Here is an 8,863-nt window from a genome sequence, read left to right as displayed (position 1 = left end):
GAGAAGGAGAGAAAAGAACACAGGATACATACACACACACACCCACAGGATACCTGTATCCGTAACACTCAAGTAGGTCAAGTATTAGTAACAACAAAGTCACTTCAGTGACGTGACAGCATGGGAGGACATCAGACCACACTCTGTTTCTTATTTCTTCTCGCAATGTTAGCTTAGCCGTATCGCACAAGTTGACTGCTCTGCTGCTCCCTTTTGTTTGATTGCATCTTCCCAGGTCTCAGGAGGGTAAGCTAAACTCTGTGTGAGTTGTGTGTACTGTCAGTCTGTCACCAACAGCCTGTGGCCTCTGGGTCAGAGCACGAAACTCGCCCTCCAAGTCTGTGTGACAGCTCCCTTTTATTGAAGGATATCGGGCTTCCTTGTCTCGTGCTGACCACAGTAGTCCTGTGCTAACCATGTCTAGATATCCTCCACTGCTGTGCTTGTTATCGAGGCCACCGGGCACTAGTCATCCTTTGACTATTTAAAACTCAAATGGGTAACTTCCCTAAACTTCCCTTTGTGTGTTTTTCGGATAAATAAGCCTACATTTAAACATGTTACCTTTCGTGCTCCAGCCCCTGTGGTCATAGCTAGGCTCACTCAAAATGATTGTTAAGGCTGCTGTACAGCTTCCGCCAGATTATTGTCGCTGTTGTTTACATTATTTGGTTACTATTATATTAGTTAGTTTGATGAGTATGCATGAGAAATATTTAATATTTATAATTTATTTTCTTCACATTCTGAGCTGAGAGAACACCGCATCACCATGATGCTGGGCATGCATGGCTGCTCCTCTTGCGGAGCTGAACTAAAACTTGAAGATGGTTCGGCTTTGGCCACCTGCATGAGGCCCTTTCTGACCCCTGCGTTAACTGTGCTGCCTGTGAAGGTGAGGCAAGCGCGGCTAGCCAGAGTTGAGTGCCTGGTTTTCACAGATAATTTACCAGCGTCCGGCGTTGTTCGCAAGGTCCCATCCAGGGCCACCAAAAGAGGGAAAGCACATGAAACTGATGCTCCAGCCAGAGCACGCAGACCTGGACCTCTGCAACCTGGATGACATCAAATCAAATATATTTATATAGCCCTTCGTACATCAGCTGATATCTCAAAGTGCTGTACAGAAAACCAGCCTAAAACCCCAAACAGCAAGCAATGCAGGTTTAGAAGCACGGTGGCCAGGAAAAACTCCCTAGAAAGGCCAAAGCCTAGGAAGAAACCTAGAGAGGAACAAGGCTATGTGGGGTGGCCAGTCCTCTTCTGGCTGTGCCGGGTGGAGATTATAACAGAACATGGCCAAGATGTTAAAATGTTCATAAATGACCAGCATGGTCGAATAATAATAAGGCAGAACAGTTGAAACTGGAGCAGCAGCATGGCCAGGTGGACTGGGGACAGCAAGGAGTCATCATGTCAGGTAGTCCTGGGGCATGGTTTTCGGGCTCAGGTCCTCTGAGAGAGAGAAAGAAAGAGAGAAAGAAAGAATTAGAGAGAGCACACTTAAATTCACACAGGACACCGAATAGGACAGGAGAAGTACTCCAGATATAGCAAACTGACCCTAGCCCCCCGACATATAATCTACAGCAGCATAAATACTGGAGGCTGAGACGGGAGGGGTCAGGAGACACTGTGGCCCCATCCGAGGACACCCCCGGAGAGGGCCAAACAGGAAGGATATAACCCCACCCACTTTGCCAAAGCACAGCCCCCACACCACTAGAGGGATATCTTCAACCACCAACTTACCATCCAGAGACAAGGCTGAGTATAGTCCACAAAGATCTCCACCACGACACAACCCAAGGGGGGGGGCGCCAACCCAGACAGGATGACCACATCAGTGAATCAACCTACTCAGGTGACGCACCCCTTCCAGGGACGGTATGAGAGAGCCCCAGTAAGCCAGTGACTCAGCCCCTGTAATACGGTTAGAGGCAGAGAATCCCAGTGGAAAGAGGGGAACCGGCCAGGCAGAGACAGCAAGGGCGGTTCGTTGCTCCAGAGCCTTTCCGTTCACCTCCTGGGCCAGACTACACTCAATCATATGACCCACTGAAGAGATGAGTCTTCAGTAAAGACTTAAAGGTTGAGACCGAGTTTGCGTCTCTGACATGGGTAGGCAGACCGTTCCATAAAAATGGAGCTCTATAGGAGAAAGCCCTGCCTCCAGCTGTTTGCTTAGAAATTCTAGGGACAATTAGGAGGCCTGCGTCTTGTGACCGTAGCGTACGTGTAGGTATGTACGGCAGGACCAAATCAGAGAGATAGGTAGGAGCAAGCCCATGTAATGCTTTGTAGGTTAGCAGTAAAACCTTGAAATCAGCCCTTGCCTTGACAGGAAGCCAGTGTAGGGAGGCTAGCACTGGAGTAATATGATAAAAAAAATTGGTTCTCGTCATTCTAGCAGCCGTATCTAGCACTAACTGAAGTTTATTTCATGCTTTATCCGGGTAGCCGGAAAGTAAAGCATTGCAGTAGTCTAACCTGGAAGTGACAAAAGCATGGATTCATTTTTCTGCATCATTTTTGGACAGAAAGTTTCTGATTTTTGCAATGTTACATCTCTTCAAGCGTCATGACATGACATCTCATGCGTCTGCGTTCATGACCAGAGAGCTAAGCAGACTGATGTCCACCCTTGTTGTGACTCGTCGCCAGGTCTGGCTCCCCTAAGCCCCAATGTCTGATGACTCTGAGACAAATGCTGAGAAAGCTCCCAGTGTTCCCTGGACTGCTTTTCGGACCTGCAGCTGAGCGGGCCATCGAACGTAGAAAACAGATGACTTAGGCTACACCACTGTGGGACCCACATGCCAGAAACCAGGCATCACAGTCGTGGCAGAGGGAGGCGTGATGCACGTGAACCTCCCCGTTCTCACTTGGCCCAGCCGTACACACACCCTTGGTCCTACCACCAGCCTAACACTGTTGCTCGACAGCCCCAGACGGCGATGCAGCCACCCCCCAACCCCCAAGAGGCCAGGCTGTGGTCGTTGTCAGTGCCCCCCTAACCACACAAACAGGCGTGGAGGCAGAAAATGAATGGCAGAGCTCGGTCGTAGGCCGATTTTCCCAGCAGCACCTGAAATACTGGGCATCCCACTCCTCAGACCCATGGGTGGTGATGACCCTCTCACAGGGGTACAGGCTGCATTTCTGACGCCGACCCCCACCATTCTCAGGGATCAGAATGACCCCTGAAAGCTTGCACCCTCAACCAGGAGATCACATCCCTCCTTGGTAAGGGTGCGATCACAAGATTATAAGCATCAGAACAGCAAGATGGCTTTTACTCAACTTATTTCCTGGTTCAGAAGAAAGATGGAGGCTTCTGTTCAGTTCTGGATTTAAAAAGGTTCAATGTTTTCCAAAAAGTACTATCCGGCAATGGTTCACGTCCCTGGACACAGGCGTTTTCTGCGGCTTGCATTCCAGGGCCAGGGATACCAGTTTCCAGTATTACCCTTCGGTCTCTCCCTGGCTCCTCGTGTCTTCACAAGATGCGTGAGCACAGCCTTGAGCTCCCTCCACCTACAAGGGATCAAGATCCTTCCTTACCTCAACGACTGTCTCCTCTGGGCCCCCTTTCGCAAGTGTGCAGCCGAGGGAACAGCGCTGACTCTGAACCAAGTTATTGGCATGGCTCTGCACTCCTACATAATGAGGGCATGTATAACACCTCAGCTCGTGGACAGCATTCTTCTTCTGCAACAATTTGAATTGATTGCATTGGTGAAGGTACGAACCTTCCAACAACAGATGGGCATGCTCGCGGAGGCCTCTGCGGTGACACCGTTCGGCAAGCTGTCTTTATGTCCACTACAAGGGTGGTTCAACGACCTCCGCTTGGACCCCAAGTAGGACAGAAACACCAAAATTCAGGTGATAAGGGTGTGCTACTCTACTCTACAGACGTAGAGGAAGAGAGCCTATACTATCTACAGGTGTCCCTCTCGGATCAATTCCGGCAAGGCAGTAGGTAGTGACGACCGACGCTTTGCTAACAGGCTGGGGAGCAGTGTGGCAGCACAGGTTTGTATAGGGAGAGTGGTGACCCGAGGAAAGAGCATATCTACGTGCTAGAACTTCAGACAGTTTACCTAGCTCAGAGTCACTTTTTGACTGTTCTCAAACACAAACATGTCCTGATACAATCAGACAATACAGTGGCTTGCGAAAGTATTCACACCCTTTGCATTTTTCTTATTTTGTTGCCTTATAACCTGGAATTAAAATATATATTCTTTGGGGGGAGGATTGTATCATTTGATTTGCACAACATGCCTACCACTTTGAAGATGCTAAATGTTTTTTATTGCGAAACAAACAAAAAAGAAACCTAAAAAAATGAACTTGAGCGTGCATAACTATTCACCCCCCAAAGTCAATACTTTGTAGAGCCACCTTTTGCAGCAATTACAGCTGCAAGTCTCTTGGTGTATGTCGCTACAAGCTTGACACATCTAGCCATGAGGATTTTTGCCCATTCTTCAAGGTAAAGCTGCTCCAGCTCCTTCAAGTTGGTTGGGTTCTGCTGGTGTAAAGCAATCTTTAAGTCACACCACAGATTCTCAATTGGCTTGAGGCCATTTCAAGACATTTAAATGTTTCCCCTTAAACCCCTTGAGTGTTGCTTTAGCAATATGCTTAGGGTCATTGCTGGAAGGTGAACTTCCATCCCGGTCTCAAATCTCTGTAAGACTGAAACAGGTTTCCCTCAATAATTTCCCTGTATTTAGTGGTATCCATCATTCCTTCAATTTTGACCATTTTCCCAGTCCCTGCCGATGAACAACATCAGCAAAGCATGATGCTGCCAACACCATGCTTCCCTGTGGGGATGGTGTTCTTGGGGTGATGAGAGGTGTTGGGTTTGCACCAGACATAGCATTTTCCTTGATGGCCAAAAAGCTACATTTTAGTCTCACCTGACCAGAGTACCATCTTCCATATGTTTGGGGAGTCTCCCACATGCCTTTTGGCGAACATCAAATGTGTTTGCTTATTTTGTTCTTTAAGCAATGGCTTTTTTTCTGGCCACTCTTCCATAAAGCCCATCTCTGTGGAGTGTATGGCGTAAAGTGGTCCTATGGACAGATACTCCAATCTCCACTGTGGAGCTTTGCAGCTCCTTCAGGGTTATCTTTGTCTCTTTGTTGCCTCTCTGATCAATGCCCTCCTTGCCTGGTCAGTGAGTTTCGGTGCGCGGCCCTCTCTTGGCAGGTTTGTTGTGGTGCCATATTCTTTACATTTTTTAATAATGGATTTAATGGTGCTCTGTGGGGTGTTCAAAGTTTCATATATAGTTGTATAACCCAACCCTGATCTGTACTACTCCACAACTTTGTCCCTGACCTGTTTGGAGAGCTCCTTGGTCTTGCTTGGTGCCGCCTGCTTGGTGCTTCCCCTTGCCTAGTGGTGTTGCAAACTCTGGGGCCTTTCAGAACAGGTGTATACATACTGAGATCATGTGACAGATCATGTGACTCTTAGATTGCACACAGCTGGACTTTATTTAATTGACTATGTGACTTCTGAAGGTAATTGGTTGCACCATATCTTATTTAGGGGCTTCATAGCAAAGGGGTGAATAAATATGCACGCACCGTTTTTAATTTTAGAGGGTTTTTTTTTTCATTTCACTTCACCAATTTGGACTATTTTGTGTATGTCCATTACATGAAATCCAAATAAAAATTCAATAAAATTGCAGGTTGTAATGCAACAAAATAGGAAAAATGCCAAGGGGGATGAATGCTTTTGCAAGGCATTGTACATCAACAGTGTTCCACATCAACCATCAAGGGGGAATGTATGGTCCCTACAGGTGGCCCAACAACTCTTGATATGGGCCCTACCACATCTGGCCTTCCTATGAGCCATTCATCTCCCAGACCAGGTGGACGAGGTGGCAGACCTTTTGTCGCAAGTAGTGATGATATGGCAGAGGTTTGGAACAGCACATGTGGACCTGTTCGCCATAGTGAAAACATCCTACTGCTCCCTCTGGTTCTCCAGGGCATCGATGCCTTAGCCCACACATGGCCAGGGCCTTCTGTATGCTTTCCCTCTGAGAACCCCCCCCCCGATCTTAGCAATGCTGCACTGGGTCTCTCAGGCTCAGCATAGGCTGCTGCTTGTAGCCCCCAGATGGCCAGCGAGACCCTGTTTTCCAACCCTCCTCAGTCTTCTGGAGGGAGTGCCATGGCAGCTGCCTCACAGACAGGACCTGCTTTCACAGTTGGAATGCGGGATATGGCATCCCAGCAAAGAGAAACTTCAGCTATGGGTGTGGCCTCTGAAGAGCCAGACCCTCTTCTGATTGGCTGAGATCCTGCTATTATCCCTGCTATTATCGGACGAAACCTCCTTTCAAGCATACGGAGGAGCCGGGCATGAAATGGTTCTCTCTGAAAATGGCCTTTTTCTTAGCTATTTCAACAACAAAATGTGTGTGTGAGCTCTCTATGAGCCTGGTCTGCCTACGATGGAAGGCAGATGACCTAGGTGTGACCTTATGGCCCAATCCAGCCTTTTTGCCTAAGTCGTTTATTACCCCTTCACATCAATCAAGCCATTGAACTGGTGGCCTACTGCCCCCCTCCTTTCCAGAATGCGGAGGAGGAGCGATCAAATCTCGTGTCCAGTCCGTTCCATAAAACACTATATACAAGCCTCGGAACACTACAGAAAGTCAGAGCAGCTGTTTCTGTGCTTTGGTGGGAAGTCAATAGGCCTTGCATTATCCAAGCAGAGGCTTTCACAGTGGGTTGTGGATGTCATCGCTCAGCCCTACAAGGTAGGGCTCCCTGTCCCAAAAGCTGTGATATATCGCTCTACCAGAAGTGTCCTGGGCTGCGACCAGAAGTGTCCTGGGAGGCGTCCCCCTGAATGAGATATGCGCTGCTTCTATCTGGACGTCGCCCTGCACGTTCTCAAGATTTTACAAGGTCAATGTCACATCCTTCCACACCATGGGCTCTGCCATTCTTCCAGTGGCACTGGTGCATTAATCAGAGGTTAGTTGTGCTATTCCTTGTGACCTTGTTGGTATGATTAATCCGTACTTTCAACCGTACTGAGGGTCTACGAATACCTGGAAGACCGTCAGTACTTTCCTGTCACTCTGAATCTTTTGGTCAAGAAGATCCTCTGAGACAGTGCGTGGTTTGACGGACAGTTTTATATGAACTGGGGGGGCAGGTCCTCCCATGCTGTCACGTCACCTCCGTGACTTTGTTATTATTACTTGTCCTGTGTGGAATACGAGGGATATAATCCATAATTTCAACTGTACTGACGGTCTTCCAGGTATTTGTGGAACCATAGTTACATTCGTAACTTCCACTACTAACGTAATTAGAACAGTAAAAATAAATGTTTTGTCATAACCGTGGTATACGGTCTGATATAGCCAATCAGCATTCCGGGCTTGAACCACCCAGTTTATAATGCACTTTAATCCCAGGTGGATCTAATCCTGGATGTTTATCGCATTCATTCTGGTGTATATTCCACAAGTTACCACCGGCAAAAGCTATGACGTTGAAATGCCTATTTACTCTGTTCCATCTCACTGCTCAATCCACTGTCTCCTCAGCCCAGCCAGGCAATTTATAAACTTGATCTCCACTATAAAAATCATCTTGACATTATCTCCCATTTCTTTTTGATTGTCAAAAGCAGAGATTTGTATAAACCTAGCTGTCTTATTTCAATATTGAAATTCCATCTCCAGATGTCCCATAGTAATGAACATTTCAGGAGTCGGGGCGAGACAGACAGGCAGGCAACGTTTCAGGAGTCGGGACGAGACAGACAGGCAGGCAACGTTTCTCAGCCAGTCGAAATAATGAATCAGCTGGGGTCATTTTTATGGATATATACAAAGAAATGTCAATAGAAAACGAAATGCAGCGAGAAATGCAGCTAGTTTGCTGTCTTCCCAGATTCAATTTGAAGTGACTGTGTTAGATATGCTGTTGGCTAGCTCCTCTGAACAATGGTGTCCTGACGACAGAGTACATTTTCTATGCCAGGCAAAATCCTTCATCATTAGCTCATTGTTATGGATCTATCCAAATAAATGTCACTAGAAAACTGATTAAACAAACGCAAATGCAGCTACCTTGCTGTTATTCTGGCTGCACTGTTTGACGTTACTGTACGTTAGTTGGCTAGCTAGCAAGCAAGGGATAAGAACGTTGCCAGCCAGTATGGCAATGGAACATTTAGAACGAACAAAAAGAACAAAAAGACTAAATGACTGGGTCGCGAATCTGGCAACCAAACTGATAGATGAACGGGTTACAAATCTAGGGTTGCAACCCGTTCATCTATCAGGACTATGTGGAAGGATGAAATAGTATGAATTAATTAATCAAAAGAAAGTTTTTAATGAAAATATGTCAATCATTATTTCAATATGTCGGTAACCCGTTGTATAAAAGTGTTAATGCCCTCTAAGCCGGTGTTTGGAGTTTATATTGGCATGGTTTTCCAGGCCCGAGACGACCCGTGCCAATATATCCTCAGAACACTAGCTTTTTGGGCATTGTCACTTAAGTATATCATGGGCAGGATAGGACGTAACAATGGGAATTCAAAACCACCCGTTGAATAATAGCTAGTAAACTCACAGTCCGTGTTGATATTAGATAGAACGTCGCGGCCCCGCCCACCTGTGAGGGAAAACAACCTGTGGTTATCCAGGTTACCCCATTGGCTCACAGCAAAAACTTCATATTTTTCAAACAAAATGTTCTTGTTGTTTTTAGTAAATTACAAAACTACATTTTACAAAAGTACATGTCTAAAGATTGCATTTCAACATTGTCTGCTCCAGAGTGTTTTCACT

The 8,863-nt window shown here is 46.7% G+C and overlaps 1 protein-coding gene across 9 annotated transcripts in view; it reads left to right on the top strand.

Moving 5' to 3' along the window:
* LOC118361058 (solute carrier organic anion transporter family member 4A1-like) overlaps nucleotides 1-8,863 on the top strand; it is a 43,984-nt gene that overhangs the window by 20,229 nt on the left and 14,892 nt on the right. Inside the window, exon 1 of one of the 9 annotated variants that reach the window (XM_035740796.2) lies at nucleotides 71-246. The exons of 7 other annotated variants lie outside the window; for them this stretch is intronic. The gene's annotated coding sequence lies outside the window, so the exon portion shown is untranslated. Of the gene's footprint in view, nucleotides 1-70; nucleotides 247-8,863 lie in introns of those variants that run through there. One more of the 9 variants, XM_035740793.2, reaches the window with a different exon arrangement.

The sequence above is a fragment of the Oncorhynchus keta genome, chromosome 28, assembly GCF_023373465.1.
Source record: "Oncorhynchus keta strain PuntledgeMale-10-30-2019 chromosome 28, Oket_V2, whole genome shotgun sequence".
NCBI classification, from domain to species: Eukaryota; Metazoa; Chordata; class Actinopteri; order Salmoniformes; family Salmonidae; genus Oncorhynchus; species Oncorhynchus keta.
The sequence above is the reverse complement of the archived record's forward strand: the minus strand, read 5'-3'. Positions and strand labels throughout refer to the sequence as shown.